This window comes from Taudactylus pleione, unplaced genomic scaffold, assembly GCF_031769625.1.
Source record: "Taudactylus pleione unplaced genomic scaffold, aTauple2 ptg000647l, whole genome shotgun sequence".
In the NCBI taxonomy this organism is placed as follows: domain Eukaryota; kingdom Metazoa; phylum Chordata; class Amphibia; order Anura; family Myobatrachidae; genus Taudactylus; species Taudactylus pleione.
Window position 1 is genome coordinate 1,416,361 of NW_028285049.1, and position 23,670 is coordinate 1,440,030.

The 23,670-nt window shown below is 44.4% G+C and overlaps 1 pseudogene; it reads right to left on the minus strand.

Annotated features, from left to right (window-relative positions):
* LOC148478878 (complement component C9-like) overlaps positions 1–20,020 on the minus strand; it is a 75,864-nt pseudogene extending 55,844 nt beyond the window's left edge.
* Between the last annotated feature and the right edge of the window lie 3,650 nt (positions 20,021–23,670).

Consider the following 23,670-nt stretch of genomic DNA (forward strand, 5'->3'; position numbering starts at 1 on the left):
CTGCAAACCGCCCCATGTTTAGGGAGAGATGAGCACGCTTTCTGCTTTAAACGGGCTGCCCTGTAAAATCAGGACCGGTGCTGCTGTTCGGGTCATTTTTTTTAACTTTTCTTCAATTCCAAATGAATTTTGCTATGTAACTCATGCGCAGTAAGGGTTTTCAGAATTTTTCAGGCATGCGCAGTTCCAAAACATCAATGGACTACATGAACATCACCTTTGCGTGCAGTTCAGAATCAGGCCAAGAATATCTGTTCCACCAGCTGTAATATATTTTACCGTTTTCGTAATTTTCATATTACGCACACACATAGGCAACCTCCCAGGCAGTGCCCCACTCCACACACACATCGGACACATAATGTAGGTTATACTGTACCTTTCTCTTTCATTGCTATGGAATTCAGCACATATACAAGTTCATATTTCCCACCGATGCTCCCGGATGCTGCATAATGAGTCCCATACATCTCCAGAAGGCAAAGTATTCTGTCTTTTGATAGAAGGACGGGAAGCTGTTGAGGTCGTCGATGAAGGTCGTAGATAACATTATGTTTCTAGTTCTCATTTGGAATGTGCCACTCTTAAGAATTGTTTGTTCTGAAATATAATAGGAGCATGTCATAAGAGGGTTAGATGGGAACTGGAGCCTCTTGGTGCCTAGTTGAACAACAATATGGGCACAATTAGTGTCTTTTTCAATTTATTTATTTTTTGTTTATTTTTTTACTGAAAAGTAATATTGCCCAGCTCCATTTTCCAGCACTGGTTACCAAAGCATGATGGTGTTTTTAGTTCCACAAGCTCCAGCATGCCCTGGCAGTCATGGAAATGCAGCCGCATGTATTTCCTATATGCGCCATCATGCCCAAGCAGTCAATGGTTTTCAGAGCTTGCCGCTCCCATTATGAAGTGATTTGCTGGGCATGAATTTGTCACTGATGACAAGGGTGCCCTGTTGCTTCATAATTCCCATTTGTCTGATCCGTTCCTGTTTAGCCTGAATGAAAGCGGTTCTCCTTGAAATACTTATGTATATACCTACTGTATTCGATATGGTTTATATATGTTACTTGTTTATTTCAGCCTTTTCAAATATATATTGTCTCCTGTTATCTCCCATGTGTAGCCCCTACCCCCTTCCATTGTCTTTTCTGTACCCCTACATTTTGATATTCTTGTTAATAAAAACTATATGATAAAAAGGATAATGGTAGAAGTTGCCCATAGCAACCGATCAACTATTACCTATCCTGTACAGTATTAAGCACATGCTGTAAAATAACTACTTTAGATGCTGATTGGTTGCTATGGTCAACAACTTCTTCACTTGCCCTCTTTGGAAAGTTTGATACAACGCCCTCTGTCTTTATCACTTGTCATTGCAACCAAGCCAGGAATGCTGTGTGCACTGTGTATGGATTTGTGTGTTTGCTATTTTTGATACTGAACATTTCGCTGTAATAAATTAATTCGTTTTAAAATGTTGTGATAATTAAGATTCAATATGAAGAGAAGAACCAGTAGTAGCATGTAGAGAACAGACTCAAATCAAAAGTCACAGCGGCCACTATATATACTGTATATTATGCCAGTTATGCTATACCTCCCAAAGATCCCGATTTCAGCAGGACAGTCCCGCTCTTTGGGCACTGTCCTGCTGCTTTACCCGCGGGCAGCAGTGTCCTGTGAGCATGGAGATGGTTGGGGGGGCACTCTCTCACTGCTGCTTTGCATGGCAGCGTCATCCACACTGTACCAGGAGAGGCTGGGGGCTGCACACAGCAGCTCCAGGAGTGCCTGACAGACCCCCGCAGCATGATGAGAAACAGGGGCATGAAACTGTCACACCCCCAAAGCGGCATAGACACCCTCATCAGTGGCTGTGGACTCGAAGACACCCCCCCTTTTGCACACGCAAGGTGTCTGGGTACTAGTATTTAAAATTTTTTGGACATATGGTTATGCCGATCAGGACATCAGAAATGAATAGTAGTCGATAAGAACACAATAAAAAGTGTGTGTGTGTGTAAAGGGGGGGATCCGCCATAGCAGTTGTACTGTCAAGGTAATATGATTTTATCCATAGGACCCAATGAAAAAGTACTCCCAATAGCCACGTTGTCATGCAATCCATTTTTAAACTGTGCTATGATAATGTTATATGTGAGCATCTTTCCCATCAGATAGAGGATAGTGCAGTCTAGTACAGTGTTGGCTAACCTTGACACTCCAGCTGTTGTGGAACTATATATCCCAGCATGCCCTGCCACAGTTTTAGCATGCCCTAATAGGAAAACTGTAGCAGTGCATGCTGGGTTATGTAGTTCCATAACAGCTGGAGTGCCAAGGTTAGCCAACACTGGTCTAGTACCTGATAAACAAGAGCAGGAACATTCCATGGCTTGCGGTAATAGGTCCTTGTATTTCCATCATGGACTCTGTCACAGATCCCATGGAAATATTCATTGTCAAAGGCGTTTCTCTTTACTTCCATTCCGAGAAAGTTATATCTAAATTGAAAAGAAAATGACACGTAATTATTACATTAATGTCCGGTAAATCTCATCTTGGCGGCGTATGTTGGTATCCCCATGGTCCTGTATTTTGTTGGGACTTTCTAGTACAGTATTCCGTGTCGTATCTGCTGTGAAGTAACAAAACATATAACCGTGAAATAATTGTAGTTATTTTAGATAGACTGTAATACATTACACACCCGTTTCCTGATGTTCTACCAATTTCTGACAATTCAATGTTCATAAATCTGCACACAGGTCTTGGATCTCTCCCATCATTACAGGTTTAATCTGAGCTATCTCCACAATCATTGTCCCCGTTACACAGCAGCCTCTGCTTCACACACCTACCTGCAAAGAAGAGAAACTTTCTTTTACATTTCTTTCCATCAGTTAGCGATCTGAGCTTAACAAGACCACTCACATCATACCGATTAGCCATCATTAAGATAAAAACACCAAACTTTGAATTTCTGACGATATTCTTATATTTTTATTTGCATTTTAATTCATTTATTTTTTGATTCTTCATGGGTAAATGGCTGAATTTGCCATTAGACATATATAATAAGTGAAATCTAAATTAATTAATTTACTAGCGTGTGAGCACATGGAAATGTAATACTGCTGAATGCAAGTATGAACGTGAGTGGGTTTCAGTGAAAACAATAGTTTCCGATGTCACTACACAGTACTTGCTTGTGTTCATACAAGCATTTTGGGAACATCGCATTTCTGGTGCAGTTTTCCAGATGCTCCCCAATACAACGTTAACTGGTACTTTCACCTAAAAACTGGTACAGATTTTTAACTGGAAGCACCATTGATTCTTTCATGTGTTAAATTTATACTGAAGCTATAAAGATATAGGCCCTGATTCAGAGCCGGACGCTCTGACCAGAGCGCTCGCACTGAATCAGGGCCCACCTCCATAATTATGGAGCGTCCTCCTGGACGCTCATATAGCTGTGGGTCACCACCCACAGCCTATACGAGCGTGCAGGTTGATGGTCGCGATGGTCTTGACCATCGCGACCATCGCCACTGCGAGCCGGAGCCTGCGGTTGAGTTTCTCAACCGCAAGGCCCGGAGTGATTTTGGCTCTATCAGAGCCAAAATCACTCCCACTGACATCACTAGTGATGTCAGTGGGCCGGCTTCTGACGGTAGGCGTTCCCTTGGGAACGCCCCCGTCTGGGAGGCACGCCCCCGGCACGCCCACCAAAGGGGGCGTGCTGTCAATCAACATCGACAGCACGCCCCCTTTGATCAGACACAACGAGCTAAGGAAAGTCCTTCGCACGTCGCGTCTCGCGCATGCGCACGACAGAGCTCCCTCCGTCGTGCGCATGCTCAGTGCACACCATCGACCCACTTGCGAGTGGACAGCCGCTCGCGAGTGGGTCTGAATCAGGCCCATGGGCCTAACCCTACCCTTCCCTTAGGGTGACTAACTCTAAAACCCACCGAGGTGCCCTAAACGTAACCCACCCCCCACCGCGGCTATCAGGACGCACGGATTGTACTTACCTCATTCGGTCCCGCGTCGTTCTGGAATTCGGCATCGGATTATGATAGGTGTCGGTATTTCGACGCCTGTCAATAATCTCTAGCCGGCATTTTGCGGTCTCCGGTCACATAACTACATCCCAGAATGCTTATTGGTTTTTGCACAATTTCTAAAAGGTGTTTTTTTAATAAGTAATACTGATGAGTAGATTGCCAGTACCTGTTTCACATTCAAAGTAATTTCCGCAGTCAATGGGTTCTTCGTTACAAGGCGCATCTGCTTTACAGTGCTGTCGCTCTCCCAGGGCACTCAGACATCGTTTCCCGCCATACTGGCCACACCTCACAATACTCCGAGAATGGTACTTTAAATTAGAAAGAAAATATTTATGAACATTTTAACTTTTAAAAAAGTGGTTTTGCTTATTTATATGTAATATAATGGAATTTATCAGTGGACATAGGGCCTGATTCAGAGCCGGACGCTCTTTCAGAGCGCTCGCTCTGAATCAGGGTGTTTTTTTTTTTTTTAGGTGCCGGCCTCCTGGCCGCTCACTAAGCTGTGGTTAACCATTGCATAGGGGGGACTACTACTGGGGGCACTATATAAGGGGCACTACTAGGGGACTGCATAAGGGGGACCACTCCTGGGGAACAAGGGGTACTGCACAGGGGGAACAATTACTGGGGGCACTGTATAAGGGGCACTGCAGGGGGGCAACCATTACTGGGGGCAATATATAAGGGACACTACTTGGGGCCTGTATAAGAGGGACCACTACTGGGGGACATTGCATACTGGGGGTACTGTAATAGGGGCACTACTGGGGGGACTGCATTAAGGTGCATATGGAATGGAAAGCACTGTTCCCAGAGTGTCGAGAAAGGGGTGTGTATCATGTTATGTCTTTTTCCATGAGACCACGGCCCCGTAATTTGTTTGGGCATGGGCAACAATATGCCTGGGGGCGCCATAAAATATACTCGCTTTCCAAAAAATTTGGCTAGGGCCGGCCCTGCTCACACCCCCTGGAGGTCGCGAGCTGAAATGGGCAAAGTGTGACCCGTTTGGGCGCCCAAATGGCACTTTTCGCAATCGCGCCCAGCACTTTGGTGGGGGTAGCTGTTTTACGTAGCTAAACCCGACCTCATTGGGTGTGATCAGCGCAAAATTCTTTCTAATCAATTGAATATCGCCCCGTGATCTCATTTCATTTTAGACGGAAGATCGGACGAGAGAAAACAAATTAATTCCGCCCACAGTGAGGATGTATTCGCACAGTTTGACAGGCAGGGACAGTTTGTGGGCGGCAATGGGGGGCTAGTGACTCAAACGCAGGTGTCCATTTTCGGGGGGATTGTCAGCCTGTGACTGATCCCATATGCAGTAAAAATTTCTCTGTTGCCGCGGCCATTCTGCGTTACCATAGGGTTACTCAGAAGGCCGATTATCGACTGACCTGTGACCGATGCTGTGTCCTTGTACGCAGTTGCTTAGATTTGCAAAGCCACTGGTGGGCGTCTCAATACAAATCCTGGCTGCTGCATCATTTGCATATTTTTGCACGCCCTCTGCATAATAATTTGAAGTTGCTGAAGCATTAGTGTACCTCTCTGAACCAGGCCCTTTACCAAAAGGGAGTCTTACACCATCTTTACATTCTGTCTACTGAAATTAAATTATACAAGGTAACTTTAACCTAACACTAAAATGGTTTTTCAATATGTATATATATATGTATGTATAAATAATATATATATATATATATATATAACTCATATGTTTATTAGAGAATATAGGCCCTGATTCAGACCCACTCGCAAGTGGGCGTACGTACGTTCGGCGTACGTAAAAAAATATTTAAATTCAAGCACTCGCTCGTTTTTTCCTACGCAGCTAAAAATCCGCCCCAAACTCAGGCGACCCCTCCTCTAACTAACGAGCGTGCCAAATAGCGAGCGTTCATCCCCGAAATGGCTTGAAGGGAACGCACAAGTACAAACCGGAAGTGGGACTGTCAGATTCCGATTACCTGCTCGCTTATTCTGCCTACCTCCCTCAATCGTATCATGGCAATCAATGTATCAATTAGCTTAATTGTTTTTTTTTTTTCAACACAATGCAATAAACTTTAATCTTGTCCGTGTTTGTGTTTACTCGCAGAATACGTACGGCTGAAACCTTCGCTTTTATTGTTCAAAAGACATGTTAGCCCCAATTAAACAATTGTTCTATTTGTTTGGATCCCCGCAATTTTTCTGTGGTTCATTTCTTTATTTTAATTAGCTTACACATGTCACTGCATCAAGCCTATCATAACTCTCAAGAGATTTCTGGCCCTGTCGAACACATGACTCATACACTAACCAATAGAATTTGTCCTGTTATTTTCCCAAATACATTAGCCAATAAAATTTTGTTTTGGTGCTTTATTAAAAATAATTTTCTAAAAATACACCATTGCCATCATGAGATCCGCCGCATTCACCAGGCGCGAACTGCTGGTGCTGACGGCGGTGATGGACAGGCGAATCACCAGTCAGCCTCCACCCATCACAAATCGCCGAAAGCGTTCCGCATATGCGGAGGTACGTCGCCGCCTGCGCTCCTTTGGCTCACGACGACATATTGGCCAGCTGGAGCGCAGGTGGTCGGACCTGCACCGGTGGACGCCCCCTTGCTGGCATGCTTTCGCATGCAGATCGAGGAAAGTAAGTTTTATGGACTGTGGTTTTCAAGTTTATCTTGTGGGCCCTAACTGCGTGTGCATGTTTTCATGTCTGTCCTATTTATTCCTTGTAGTCATATCTGCATGTGCATGTTTTCATATTTGTCCTATTTATTCATTGTACTCATATCTGCATGTGCATGTTTTCATGTCTGTCCTATTTATTCCTTGTACTCATATCTGCATGTGCATGTTTTCATGTCTGTCCTATTTATTCCTTGTACTCATATCTGCATGTGCATGTTTTCATATTTGTCCTATTTATTCATTGTACTCATATCTGCATGTGCATGTTTTCATGTCTGTCCTATTTATTCATTGTACTCATATCTGCATGTGCATGTTTTCATGTCTGTCCTATTTATTCCTTGTACTCATATCTGCATGTGCATGTTTTCATGTCTGTCCTATTTATTCCTTGTACTCATATCTGCATGTGCATGTTTTTTTTTTTGTTTTTTTTTTGGATTCCTGTTGAAACTAACCACAATATTTTTAACATCTTTTAGGGGCACAGCAAAGACTACGGCGTCATCGGCAGACAAGACGCCGGGCCCGGCCCCTCTCTCCAAACCCCAATTCCTCAATTACCCCCTCCTCCGCAGACCCTGTGGCCGAGATTTCGGGTCTACTTCCCCTACAGCCCAATTCCCCCTCTCCTCCAACCGCCCCTCCTCCAAATACCCCCTCCCAGGATTCTGCCAACACCCTGCCCCTAGGTTTGGGGAATGTAGCCACCTCCGAGGTGGTCGAGGGAGTGGCTTCTCGCTCTGGCGTTTTGCAGAACGGTATGTTTTTTTTGTTTATTTTTGGCCACCACAAACTGTTTGTATGTAATCATGTGTCGTCCCCAAAGGCTTTCTGTCGCCTTTGGGAATTTTTGGGGGTTGTCTTTACCTGTTCCTGCTGATTTCACCAGACGCATATCACACCTGTGTGCATTTTTTTGGGCCCTTGTATTTTTGGCCTACGACATTTTGGGGTGCTGGGTTTTATCCGTGTAATGTTGTTTTTTGGCACAAGCTTTTAAGTTTTGGTTTGCTTGTTTTGTGTTGTTTTTGAATGTTGCTTCATTATTGATGTATTAATCCCCAAACTTTTGTCACCCACAGAGGAACAGAGGCATCGGGCAGAAATCTGTCAGTGTGTGGCCCGTATGCAGGAGCAAGTCACAGGGCTGCTGCAGGGCCTTGACCATCTGGCGGTCCTCCTTAGGAATTAGTTTTATTTTTTTATTTTTTTCAAATTGTTTTCCAATAAATCAGTTTTTATTCACGCTCTGTCTCATGCGTTTTTAGTAAATCCAAGATTCTTTACACTGACATAAGTAGACTCTTCAAGCAAGGATTGCCAATTAATCTCACTACAGATTGTGTGTTGTATTTTGAATGCAAACAGGCACAAGAAACACCTACCAGTACCAATGTCATTTTCCTTTTTTGGGGTGGACAACATGATAGTTTACAACATTTTACAGGTTCCTATTTGGTGGGCAATCTGCTTAGGCCGATCTTACGAAGCCAACTGATTGTACAGGATTCCTTGGTGTGTTGGTTAGTACCCCGAAAGCATATTACATTTTAGCTCCACTTGCTTCATTACTGGGTTACCCCTTAGGTAAATTTAACGTTTGTGAGTTTGGTTACACTTGCTTCTAACGTGCCCAAAAAGGAAACAAATTACACTCTCAAAATATTTATTCACAACAGAAATCAAAAAACAAAGTGGTCACTCACAAACAAAACACACAGTGATAATCAGAAATACACCACATACCAAAAACAGGAAACAAACACACAACAAATCAAGAACTGGTTGACGAAGGTCCATGCCCACATGATTTCAAAAATATGGCGTTGCAATATGGGTGTCATAATATATTCCAGAAGTTTCCACATAAAGGTTTTTGAAGGGTAGCAGGAAGTAGTCATCGTGGCAGTGCCAAAGATTATGCAAACAAACAGAAGATGGGGCAAAAATTAATATAAAAAAAGATGAACGCAAACAAACTGTAACACATTGGGTATAAACACTGTTGTTTGGTCAATAATTACCTAAAATATCGGGCCACCACACCATCGCGTATGGCCCCCCCACATACTGACCTCTGACCAACCTCGGGGGGGCCATCCTCAGGTATGGCATCCTCTGGCTGCATTGGGACACCACTCCTTATGGCGATGTTGTGAAATATCCCACACAGGACCACAATTTTCAAAACCATATCCGGCAAATACATGAGCTCGCCACCAGAGCGGTGGAGGCATCTGAATCGGCCCTTTAAAAGGCCGATACAGTGCTCCACCACTTGCCTGGTGGCTGTAAGTGCGGTATTAAACTCACTTTGTGGGCCTGGTGTGGGAGCCAAATAAGGAGTGAGCAGCCAGGGCATGCAAGGGTAGCCACTGTCTCCTGTGAAAAAGAATAGACAACATCAGGATCACTGTGTATCAAGCTTAACATTGTTATGTACTAAAGGTCTCCACTTACCCAGAAGCCACGCATCACCAGCTTGTAGGTAGGTTAATTTGTGCCATATCCCTGATTGCCGGATGACGAAGGAGTCATGTGCACTTCCTGGTAATTTTGCATTCAGGGACAGGATCTGGAGGGAGGCATCACATACCACCATTACATTCAGGGAGTGATAGTGTTTACGGTTGCAAAATATTGCCTCCAGCCGTGCTGGAGGCTGAAGTGGTATGTGAGTACCATCCACAACCCCTATGATGTGTGGGAAGCCAGCTATTTGGTAAAAATTGGCCTTGGCCACACTAAGGGCACCCATATCCAAAGGCATTTTAATAAAATGATGGAGGTGCTTGAAAAGTGCCTCCATCACTGCCCTCAGGATCCTTGAAAAGGAGGATTGTGAGATGCCCGCCACTATTCCCACCGTTGTTTGAAACGATCCTGAGGCACAGAAATGTAACACCGCCATAAATTGCATAAGTGGTGGTATTGCTGTTGGACTGTCAATTTGCCGCTCAAGATCACTCTCTATTAATGAGAGAGTGTCTATGATGATTTTGGGTGGAAGACGGTAGCGTCTTAAAACCTCATCATCGGGCATTCCAAAAAGGGTGACACGTGTTCGAAATATCTGGGGCCTTGCACGCCTACGATGCCTACGCCTGGGACGAGATTGAGGTTGGTCGGCTTCCGGGAGCATGGCCAGAACAATCCGCCCCAGATCAACCTGAAATGGCAAGATTGGAATGTAAGGCTTTGGACCCACCCCAAAAGAAAAATAAAACAACTTAGCTTGATGATACCATCCATTGCTGCTTACATGCCGGGGTATTGTCATGATACGTCCAAACTGAAAATATTCCCAATATTAAATTTAAAAAGTTTAGTCTGTGCATTTATGTTTCTAAATTTGGTGCAAGACAAAACATAAAATAGGCGAAACACACATTTGGGCAACGAGCAAAACGACATTGCACACAGTACGTCAAATTGGGGTCAAATGTAAGCCAAAAATGCTAAAGGGAAACCACAAACAATTTTACAGGATGATTAAGCATTTAAAAATGCGCTAATTAGTTCTCAAATACAAGTCACTCTACAAACAGAGAAAAATGCGCTAATTAGTTCTCAAATACAAGTCACTCTACAAACAGAGAAAAATGCGCTAATTAGTTCTCAAATACAAGTCACTCTACAAACAGAGAAAAATGCGCTAATTAGTTCTCAAATACAAGTCACTCTACAAACAGAGAAAAATGAGCTAATTAGTTCGCAAATACAAGTCACTCTACAAACATAGAAAAATGCGCTAATTAGTTCGCAAATACAAGTCACTCTACAAACAGAGAAAAATGCGCTAATTAGTTCGCAAATACAAGTCACTCTACAAACAGAGAAAAATGCGCTAATTAGTTCGCAAATACAAGTCACTCTACAAACAGAGAAAAATGCGCTAATTAGTTCGCAAATACAAGTTAAAAAATGGACTTACCAAGAGCAAATATATAAGATTCCCAAACAAAAGGTCTTTGGGGCCGAAAGAAAAAAAAACCTAAAAGAGATGAAATTAAGGTTTAAAAAATTAAGAACAATAACAAACAGAAGGAGACACCAATTGAACCAAAGTTAGACTTCACAAAACTTACCAAATCAAGAAACGAGGCAAAAAAAATATCCCCAAAAAAAGCGACCGGAAAATAAAAACTCAACTCTAGCAAACAAAATAAACTCCAAACGCCAACTCCTTAATACGCAAACAAGAAACTCCAACCAAGGTAACCTCCAACAATCCAAAAACGCCACCTCGACTCGAGGCACACCAAGCCATAAATAGTGTTTAGTTTCCCGCAAAAATTAAGGAGGGATCAAAGGAACGCACAATCAATGATGCGGCCGCAAAATAAGGACGCATGTATAAATACGTCACGAAACAACATTTAAATTCTGGTGTATTTCTTGTTTGGAGCTCAGACATGGCTACAGACCAGGGAAACAATGGACAAGAGTCAGGCGGTAAGTCTTTCATGCATTTTGTCTCAATGATTAATTTGAAACATAATATTGGGCAAGTTGTGAAGTTGAGAAATCTGCATATTTACACAAATAGGTGAGGAGAATGACATGGAAGAGGCTGCTGGGCCCAGTATTCCGGCCAAAGCTGCCAAAAAGAAAAGGCAGCCACATTTCACAAGAAAGGAGATGGAGGTTTTGATTCAGAAGTGTGTGGACATCCTGCCACAGGCAGACAGGAATATGAGTACAAGCCAGAAGTGGAGAATGTGGGAAGAGGTAGCCGTTGCTGTCAATAGGGTGGGTGATTATGTCCGTCTAGCCCGGGATGTCAAACGGCGGTAAGTAAACCCTTGCCCCCCCTATAAACAAACCCCATTTTAAACCAAAGGATAATGGCTTCCATTTTTTCCCACAGATGGGGCGACTTCAAATATCGCTTAAAACAAAAACTCGCGGACAGGGCTAGGCATGCAAGGGGGACAGGTGGGGGTCCCACCCCTGTGTCATTGGAGTTGACGGATTTAGAAGAGCTGGCACAGGGGTGTGTGCAGCCTGTGGAGGTGTTTGGCGTGTCCAACGTGGATACGGACATGCCAGACTTTGCGGCTCCTCATGTTGTCCCAGGTAAATCTTTGGATGTCATCAACTCTGAAATGTTATTGTGCCAATATGTAGATTGTAATGTGAGGCTTTTCTCTTTTTTCCTAACAGAGACACAGGCGGATGAGTCTGCTCCAGAGGGGAGCCTTGGCCGCAGAATTTCTGCTGGCTCTGCAGGGGAGGAACCAGTACATCTGGCTGAGGACCCTGCTGAAGCCAGTCCAGGGCAATCCCCCTCGCAGGCAGTGGCCCTCCTCACAGAACTCAATTTCAAATCGGATTTCCATACGGAGATTCTGCAGAGGATGGACGCCAGTCTGATACGGGTGGCTGAGGCCCTGGAGCAAAATGCTGCGGCCAACGTGACCATTGGTCAGGCCCTGGCGGAAAATACCAGGGCCAACATCCGCATCGCCAATGCCCTGGAGCAGCTCGTTCGCCAGCACATGGTGGAGCCGACCTCCCTTCCTGCCGGAACATCAGGATCCTCCACCTCTGGCACAACATCAGCCAATCCTCCAAATGTGCCTAGCCCTGTGCCTAGTCCAGAGGCCACAACATCTGCCTCTGGACAGGCCAGCCCGATGACATCCCGGACCCGGTCTGGCGCCCTCCCTCCCCCAGCCAAACGGGTGAAAAAACGGTGACAGCAATGGCGACTTTTCCCACACTCCTTCTGTGCTTGGCTCATATTCCTTTCGGGTCAAAACTTCCCTCTCCTTTCTTGTGAATTGTTTTTCATTTTGTGTTCTACATTTCATAAATCTTTTATGTTGACCCAATTATTGTAACTTTGGGAATGAACCCTGCAAAAAATCTTTGCCACAAATCGGTTATTTATTTTAGTTTTTGTTTGAGCAATAAAAAAAAATAAAAAAACTGACATTGTATTCTCACATTATTGTCAAAATGGATTACATTTAATCCTGGGCCAAAAGGCAAAAACTGGCAAAAACCACATTTTACATGCAAAAAAAAAAAAGTGCTCTTTAAGGAACGTTTAAAATTTAACATAACGAGGCAAATTCAACAGGCCAAAAGAAAAAGGTAAAAACAAAAAAAACATGATGACATTATTGTTACAATAGGCCCTAACCAACAAATTGACCCCAAAAGAAACACCCACAAATGTACGTAAATTGATTGTGTAATCATCACATTAGCAGCTATGATTTCCACCTGCGTACGCTGTTGTGCTAACCCAAAAAACTGCTTTCAAAACACATACCAAGCCGGTTTTCAATCCAACACTAATTGCTGATCTGACCACCCGCGATTAATCGCTGCAACATCGTAGAGTGCCGGAATGGAGGAGAAGGCCATCGCCAATGTGGTCGAGTAATCCAGACCCTAAGCTGTGCGAGCATTTTGAAGGGTAAGAGGATCATCCAGTGACGTATGAGTCGGTCCGTACACATTTTACGCTCGCATCTTCTAATGTATGTACGCCCCAAAAACGCCTCGCCACGCCTGCATTTTTCCATCTCCACCCCCGTCAACACCCAAAAACGCCCTGTTCTGTCAATCACATTTGACATGTCACTTCCTGTACGCTATTTGACGAACGAGACAAAATAAGCTCGCAATCTGCCGTACGCACATGCGCAGTGTTACACCGACGCATGCGCGGTTAGTCAACATCGGAACGCAACGAGCGTACTGCTGTTTGCGTACGGCTCTGAATGAGGGCCATAGATCATACTTGCCTACCGTCCCGGAACGGCCGGGAGGCTCACAATAATCTGGTAGTGCTCCCGGCCGTCCGGCAAAGTGGGCAAGTCTCCCAACCAACCAGTAATTTCGGCATTGTGCGGCAGAGGCGGGGCCAAAAGATGACGCAGTCTTTCCACTCCCCCCTTCCCGGCTGTGCCGACCTGGCTGACATTGCCAGAATGCCGGCAAGTATGATATAGATTTTAAGGATATAGTATAGGAAGATATAATATATTTGTTTTGAAAGATATTGATGAAATATTTCCCTTAAACTTTCCATAGTGCAGTACAAACAATATTTAGTGTACACTAAACGATTTAGTTAACGATATCGTTCAGTGACGTCATCCTGCCATATCCCGATATCGTCAGATTGGCTTGTATGTTTGCATGACAGCAAACACCGGTAACGACCCGCGGAAGCGCACATTGTTGCTCGTTTGGTGCATACACACTGGACGATATAACAATATCGTTATCGTCCATATCGTCCAGTTTTATCATCTCATGTGTATGCCCCATAACATCTGATTTCCGTACAATCCCTCGGGAAAATGGGCTCTCCAGTCTGCAGAGCAACAGCTTAAGACTTTTATCTTTGTGCCCACAGCGCCAAGCCACGTCTACCTCAGTGACCACTTATAATGAGGGTCACCAAACATATTGTCCTGCTCGTGCGATGATACGAATGGAATCGTCAAGTATTGCCCATCTATTCTATTTATGCCTGCCTAATGCATCTGCTGCAGGACAGGTGTGCAACATAGGTATGGTTAAAATGGTTTATATACCATTGCGTTTCTGTTTTTTTTTATTTTTAGCATGAAGTTATTTGTATGCCCTTACAGATGCAAATGAAGTGATAGGTAGTAGTATACTACATTACAGTATATAGATGCTTAACAAAGTTTCTGGGAAAATGTACTTCACTTCTATATGTGTGTGCAAATGGTGCATCGTCAAAGTTGATCATTACCCTGTGATTAGTGCAGGGGTCACATTCGCTCCACATGCTCCAGTCACTAAACTCACAGTCGACTGCAGGTGGGGCATCCGCCGATCTCTGGACCCTCTTGGAAAACCTGAAACCAAACATAATTTGTCCTGTGATTTTATGTGAGACCCCTCTTATTTCTTTCTTATTGCAGGTCCCCGTAGTAGGGTCTGATTTTGAGTCACATGCAAAAGCCAAGGCGGCAGTTTCAATAGGCGATCGCCCGTCTGTCAGTTCATGCAAATGGCCTACAAACTCCTTCCCTTGTGTACATCCATGCACAAAGTCGGCGCTAGGCTTCCCTGTACCCAGCGCTGTCCGTGCTGCACGGCCACGTCCCTTCCCTCCCCCTGAGCGTTCATCCAATAACGCCAGCGGGAGGGAGGGGGCGAGGTTTTGCTGTAATGGCGCGTTCAGGTAGGGCTGCTGTCCGGGAGACGGCCCTGCTAGCCCGTGCCTAGAACTGACACTTTACATGCAGCTACGCCTCCTGCAATTAGGCCACGCCCCCTTTCCCAGGCCGGCTCTTAACGGCCCTGACCGCCACACTCATATAATACGCCAACTGAATGAATGATTTTTGCATGCACTAGTAGCCACCACCCAGTCACCCCTCAGGAACGGCCAACACATTTCTGATATAATTTGTCCCGACTGCAACAGAACCATTGTGCAGCACTGTGTATTCCATGCTACATAGAGGTTTTCAGAAATTTTCCCACGTGAGCAGTTGTAAATAATCACTCAAATACGTGAACATCTGCATTGTGTTTGGATTCAGAATCAGATGCTTACGGGTATATTTACTAGAGTGCAGGTTTATAGAAGTGGAGATGTTGCCCATAGCAACCAATCATATTCTATTTATCATTTATCTATCACCTTTTAAAAGATAATAGCTAAAATCTGATTGGTTGCTATGGGCAACATCTCCAGTTCTATAAATCCACACTTTAGTAAAAATACCCCTTAGTGTCATCTCCCTAGTTGTACAACATTACAGAATATGTTGGTTCTATGTAAGCAAAGGATGATAAGTTTGCTTAAAATTAATTGCTGAAGTGCATTTCAACATGTGCACCACCAGAGGGAGCTATATTATCCCTGTATATTACATTCTGATAGTTACAGTATCATATTTTTTCTAAAAATACTGTTTGTAAGCAACTTCCAAGGGCACCTTGCTATGAGTCGGGGGACTCTGTATGCATGTTGGGTGTAACACATACTGCACTACACCTATCCAAAATAGTGTGACCACTTTTCTTGATCAGAATTTAATTCTTCTAAGTTTTAAATGTCACTATTAATGAATATTAGGTCATACACATAAAGAATTATCACATATTCTGCTGACAGTTGTGTACAGCAGCTATCAAATCAAGAACACTAATACCGGGAGATCTGTCATTATTGCAAGGTTAAAAATATTTTAAAATTGTATCAGAAAAATAAACATTCCCCAGTGATGAAATGCCTAAATTATTTAATATTTTTCATTTAGAGAAAATAAAAATTGGATAAACTTTAAAAACTCAGACAATACTGCACACGGTGACTTTCCTTTTATTTATTTTTCAATCACAAACAAAATTTCTATGTACTGTATATTACTGTACTATTACTTTAAATTGTGCCTTTAATATCTCATCTATATAAGAAGAAGATGATGTCATGTTTATATAAACATTTCTAGGCTGTAATATATGGAATACTTGGAGTTTAGGGATAAACACAATTAGACACCAGTGGTCAGTGTGATTATAGTACAAGGAAAACCTAGGGAAAGTAAATTTCTTTTTATTAGCATTTATATCACAAAATCATTCACTGAACAAGTTTATATTATAAATTATTGTGCACTTATTGTATAAGATGCTATGCTATATAAAATGTTATAATACACTACAGTATCAAAAACAGTGTTTCTCGAATCCAGTCTTCGGGACACGCTAACAGTGCATGTTTTCCATATCTCCTTGCTGGATCATAGTTGTATTCATTACTGACTAAGGGCATATTTATCAAAGCTTGATGTGAGATAAAATTGTGAAATATATATCACCAACCAATCAGCTTCTAACTTACATTTTGCAGGCTGTGTTTAAGAAATGATAGTTTGGAGCTGATTGGTTGGTGATATATATTTCACAATTTTATCTCACTCAGGGCTCTATTTATTAACATTATTTTTACTAAAATAAAGTGAAAAAGGGTGTTTTCACACCCTTTTCACATTATTTTAGTTTCACCTGTAGTTACTATAGGGTAATTGGAGTAGAATTAGTAAAATTCTACTCCAACCCTAATTATCACTTATTTTTAGTAAAGCAGATCACATTTCCCATAATTGTAATGGGAAATGTGATCCGACCATAGTTACTAAAAATAAATTGTAAAATAATACCGGGGGAAGCCCTGTGATAATAACGCCACCTGGAGGTGGCGTTATCCAGGGTCTCCCCCGGTTACCGGGCTCCCACTCTGCTCTAATGGGGAGAGCAGAGGTGGGAGCCGGTACCAGTAATCAGCTGTGTGGTCTAAATAGACCGCAAGCTGATTGCTGTAAAAAAAAGGAAAAAAAAAAATGAAACATTTTTTTTTTACTTACCTGAATCCAGGGACCGGTGATCGGGCCTCCGGTGATGGCTCCTCTCTGGTCAGCTGGTCTCCCACAGTGCACTGCTGCCCGGTCATCAGGTGATCGGGCCCCAGTGCAGTATGGGAGATCACCTGATCGGGAAGCCCGGAGAAAATCACCGGAGGCCAGGAGGATGCAGGTAAGTGTAATGAAGGGAGGGGGGGTCGAGGGGGTCCGCGATCACGGGGGGCGGGGCTTAGCATCGGGGGCGGGGCTTAGCGCCGGTGGGGGGGCAGCACTGACGGTGGGTCGGCGCATGCGCGGGCTCTTAGTCGCGGTATTTTTTCAGAAAATACCGCGACTAGAGTGCGGATGGGACCCGCAGGGACAGAGCTTTATCGCAAGCTCTGTCCCTGCAAGAAATTTATAGTAAATCCCTGTGATATTGCCTGAATTCGCAATGCGAATTCACTCGGTAATATCACACTACAATCCGCATTCAATATGCGGATTGTAGTAAATAGAGCCCTCAGTGGCCTATTCATCATAACTAAACTTTCTCTGGAGGTAATTAAGTTTAGAACTCGCATGGAGTTCTACCTAATTACCAGAGGAATTCATCATTCCTCCTCCCTATAAATATCTATTCCGAAAAGCTGTCATTTTTGCGATGATAGCTTTTCGGGAAATAGTTATCCCTGTCTACACTAACTTATCGCAGCTGGAAGCAGTGCCGCGCATGCGCTGTTACATTCATAAAACCAGCGCATGCGCAGCACTGCCTACAGATACGGTAAGTTTGTGTCCCCCCCTCCGCTCACCTGCCCCCCCGCCCCCCCAACTCACCACCCCCCGTCCAGCACTTACCTGCCCACGCAGCAGCCTCTGGCTCCGTCTGCTATGCTGTCACATGGTCTCCCAGCAGCACACAGTACTGTTTAGAAGAAAAAAAAATGTTTTTTTTTTTCCTAAACTTTATTTTGTTCTGCTAGGAGAACACATGACAGCATAGCAGACGGAGCCAGAGGAAAGACCAGAGCGTCGGAGGGAGATGCCTGGGGACCTGCCCACCTCACAGTGGCGAATAGTAACTCAATCAAATTCCGAAAATACATAATTTTTGGAATTTGATGAATACAATAATTTCCATATCCCCATACTGTGGAAATTAACGTAGGGGGACTTAGCAAGGAGATATCACTGATATCTCCTTGCTAAGTCCCTCTGCGTTAATCTCATGAATACTAAAATAACGTTATTTAAGGAAAATGTTCTTAAAAATGTTATTTTAGTGTTGATGAATAGGCCCCATAAAGCTTTGATACATATGCCCTTAACACATTATAAAATATCCACTTGTGGTTCTAATTATTGCACTTGCGATTCTGTGAGGAGACCTGGAAAACATGCACTGGTACTGTATCCTGAGGACTGCTTTTAAATAGCACTGATCTAGATCATCTGTAACTGGATTTACTGTGTCCCTACATTTTCCAATCCAACACTGTCTACAATCCATCCAGCTTCCCTCATCTTCTTGGAGAAACATATCGCTATCTCTAGATTGCATTATGTGTCTTCTGACCTGTAGAAATGGAGTAAAGCAGGGAAGAGGTGATCTCATCCTGTTTTTCTCCGCTGCACCATTTGGCTTTGACCCTACCCTGCTGGCTCTCTCTCTTCTCCCTCGCGCTGACGTCACTGACGCTGATCAGTGTATGCGCGGTGCATTCAAACATCTTTTGCAAATGCAAAAGACGTTTGGGGGTCTATTTACTAAGCTGTGTTAGGAGATAAAGTGAACGGTGATAAGGTACCAGCCATTCAGCTCCTAATTGCCATGTCACAGGCTGTGTTTGAAAAATGACAGTTGGGAGCTGATTGGCTGGTACCTTATCACCGTTCACTTTCTCTCCTAACACTGCTTAGTAAATAGATCCCTTAGAATCTCTTTGTGGGGACAGCCCTATACCGCATGAACTGTCCCGGCACTAAAAAATATAAATATGGTGAAAATTACAAAGCGAAAAGTGGCATTTTTTTGTTTTTTAAATAGACCCCTTAGTAAGTCTAGCATAGGGATACAATCGGGAAGCCGGCTGACATTATACCGACAGCCGGCTTCCCGACTGTCATATCCCGGCAAGGGTGAAATGACCGGCGTCTAGATGTAGACGCCGCTCATTTTACCGACGCTGGGAGACCAGCGCCCGGGATCCCGATCGAAGGGATGACGGGCGCCGCGAGCAGACAGCGGCGGGGGGGGGGGGGAGGGTTAGGTTTAGGGCTCCCGTGGGGGACTTAGGGTTAGACAACCCCCTGGGAGAGTTAGGGTTAGGCTAGGGGCAGGACGGTTAGGGTTAGGCACCCCCGGGGGGAGGTTAGGGTTAGGCAACCCCCGGGGGACTTAGGTGTAGGCAGCGGGGAAGGGGGGGTTAGGTTTAGGCACTTAAAGGGGGGGATTAGGGTTAGGCACCCCCCCGGGAGGATTAGGGTTAGGCTAGGGGGAGGGAGGGTTAGGGTTAGGCACCCCCGGGGGAGGTTAGGGTTAGGCACCCCCCCGGGGATCTTAGGTGTAGGCAGCGGGGAAGGGGTGGTTAGGTTTAGGCACTTAGAGGGGGATTAGGGTTAGGCACTTGGGGGGAGGTTAGGGTTAGGCACCCCTAAGGGAGGGTTAGGGTTAGGGGGGTAGGTTAGGTTAGTTAGTACTTACCTGGGGATGATTGCCGGGATTCGAACTGCCGGCCATGCGGTATTTCATACTGATTCCCTAGCATACACAGTAAATGTAACGTACAGTGTAACATGCTATTCAGTAATGTAAAAATAATTCAGTGTATTATGAAGATCTATATACATACCATGTCCCTTCTGGTGCAGATGCCCCACAGTACAGTCAGTGGCGTAACTACTGCCCCCGCAGCCACCGCGGTTGCTTGGAGGCGCCGGTTAGCTTGGGGGCGACAGGGGCAGTGGTTACGCCACTGCAACTGTGAGCGCTGGCCTCTGAAGTGATCAGAGGCTAAGGAAGCCTCCGATCACTTCAGAGGCCAGCGTTCCCAGTAATGCAGTGCGCGGGTGATGTCATGATGTCACCCGTGACCTGGGGAACCTGCGCGGCCGCGTCTGCTGGATCTATTTAGATCCAGTCAGCATGACAGCGGGAAAGACAGCCCGGATGACAACGCGCAGAGTCAGGTAAGTGCGGGGGGGGGAGGTTTGGGGAGGCCACAACTACAGGGGCACCACTTGAGGGGCACAACTACAGGGGGCACAACTACAGAGGGCACTACTAAAAGGGGCACAACTACAGAGGGCACTACTAAAAGGGGCACAACTACAGGGGGCACAACTACAGAGGGAACTGCTAAAAGGGGCACAACTACAGGGGAAACTGCTAAAAGGGGCACAACTACAGGGGGCACCACTTGAGGGGCACAACTACAGGGGGCACAACTACAGAGGGCACTACTAAAAGGGGCACAACTACAGAGGGCACTACTAAAAGGGGCACAACTACAGGGGGCACAACTACAGAGGGAACTGCTAAAAGGGGCACAACTACAGGGGAAACTGCTAAAAGGGGCACAACTACAGGGGGCACCACTTGAGGGGCACAACTACAGGGGGCACAACTACAGAGGGCACTACTAAAAGGGGCACAACTACAGAGGGCACTACTAAAAGGGGCACAACTACAGGGGGCACAACTACAGAGGGCACTGCTAAAAGGGGCACAACTACAGGGGACACTGCTAAAAGGGGCACAACTACAGAGGGCACTACTAAAAGGGGCACAACTACAGGAGGCACAACTACAGAGGGCACTACTAAAAGGGGCACAACTACAGGGGACACTGCTAAAAGGGGCACAACTACAGAGGGCACTACTAAAAGGGGCACAACTACAGAGGGCACTACTAAAAGGGGCACAACTACAGGGGCACTACTAAAAGGGGCACAACTACAGGGGCACTACTTGAAGGGGCACAACTGCAGGGGGCACTGCATATGGGCACAACTACAGATGGCACTACTTTAATGGGCACAATTACAGGGGGCCCTGCATAATGGGCACTACTACAGGGGACATTGCATATGGGGCATTACTACAGGGGGCATTGCATAAGGGGCACTAGCATTTTTGGGCACAACTACAGGGGGCACTGTATAAGGGGCACTAACTTGATACACGCCGTTTACAGGTTATAAACTATGTTCCCTATAATCTGGTTCTACAAGGACCTAAAAACTATCTTGAGCTGAGGTGACAGACTGGTAGGAGCAGAGAGGAGGGTTGGTGAAGTAGATCTGTCAGGGTGGGATGTAATGGGCATTACTGTTTGGCATAATGTGTATTTGGCATTACTGTGTGCACAATTTGCTATTAGGGGTATTACTGTGCGGCATTACTGTGTGGCATAATGTGTTGTATGTGGCATTACAGTGTGGCATAATGTGAAATAGGGGCATTATAGCGTGGCATAAATTTGCTATAAGGGCATTACTGTATGTCATTATGTGTTATACGTGGCATTATTGAGTGGCATGTGTAATGGGGATTGCTGTGTGGCATAATGTTTTGTAAGGAGCATTCCGGTGTGGCACACTGTGTTATAAGTTGCATTACTTAGTGTGTCATAATGTGTAAGGCACGTTACTGTATCATGTAACCACACACCTTAAATGTTGTCTTTGGGTGTGTTTGATCTTGGGGGGGAGGGGGCGCCTGAAACTTTTTTGGCATGGGGGAGCAAAATTTATAGTTACGCCACTGAGTACAGTAGACATAATGTAGGAGTCAGCCTCAGTATAAAGTGCAGGGAACCCATGACGTCTGGTGATGAGTTTCGGGGGTAAACTACAGGTTTTCCCAATGTTACCTACTATATATTGTGTCCACTGTAACTGATTAAGTGAAACACAAACACAGTTTCCTGAAACTTGCTGAGACAATAGCAACAAAATATACATTCATTTATTTATTTAGGTGTTAGAGCATTGGTGTTATCTGTGCAGATAATGCTCCATTCTGAGAGCTGCTTGTAAAATTCACTTTATTGTATTTACACTCCCCTAGATTGTAAGCTCCTAGGAGCAGGATCCTCCTCCCCATTGTCTCACAGCCTTCTTCTCTAGCACTTCTATGACAGCCTTCACCTTCAGAGCTGTACTGTGTATGGAGAATTGTGTTGCTAATTGTTACTTGTGCTCGGTTTATATTTTGGTTACTGTATTGTAATGTAATGTTCTGTGTACCCTTTACTGTATGTACGGCGCTGCGGACCACTTGTGGCGCCCTATAAATAAAATGTAGTAATAATAATAATAATAATAATAATAATAATAATGGGTAGATTTCCTTTGTCCATTGTGGAGTAATCTGTAAACATTGAGCAACCCAACAAGAACACTTGTATTCTATCTCACCTGAGGTTCCATTGTGCTAAAGTAACAGAGCACTGTAGCATCATTGCATGTAGCATTATATGGTAAAGGAAGTTTAAATTGCAATGAGGCAATATATGTAATTTAGTATGAACCGCAGTCAGTATAACAGCATTGTCTTTTAGTATTATTATTATTATTATTATTATTGTTGTTATTATTTTGTTACATAAGTATGTGCTTCATCCCTATGTGCCTTAGCAGCCCATTTATCAATAATCAAATGCTCAATGCGTTCTGGGCGTGATATTAGCACCCAAAATCATATTGCAGTATATGATAATAATGTCGGCATGTATTACAGTATATAGCACAAGACAGGTCAGGGACTCCAAAAGGAGCCAGTCCCTGCCATGTGCTCGGAGTGCAGTGACCGCATCATCACTGCTCTATCGGTATTCCTGCACATGCGTGTTCTACTGACCACGCAAGTGTGGAGGCCATTGCCGGGGAGGGTTCCAACCCTCTCCCGGTAATTTTTGGGAAGTATAGCCTACACCAGCCTGAAGCATCAGATGGCATTATCTGCGGGGGCCAAAATCCTGATTATGAGCTTGGAAATCTGACATTTGTGCAACCCCTACATCCAATATCTGGTGCGGTCCCTCCATGGCACATTCAGGGGATGCTTAATATTTGCGGGTATCCACTATCCAGGTGTTTTATCAGGAAATTTGTAGCAAATAATTAGCAATAAATAAGTCACTAAGGGCTCTATTTATTAACATTATTTTTACTAAAATAAAGTGAAAAAGGGTGATTTCACACCCTTTTCACATTATTTTAGTATCACCTACAGTTACTAAAGGGCAATTGGAGTAGAATTCGTAAAATTCTACTCCAACCCCTAATTATCACTTACTTTTAGTAAGCAAATCGTATTTCCCATAATTGTAATGGGAAAGGTGATCCGACCAAAGTTACTAAAAATAAATTGTAAAAAAATAAAAGACGTTATAAAGGGTCGCCCCCGGTTACCGGACTCCTGCTCTGCTCTAACGGGGAGAGCAGAGCCCGGAGCCGGCCCCAGTGATCAGCTGTGTGGTCTAAACAGACGGCAAGCTGATACACTACAAAAAAAAGCAAAAAAAA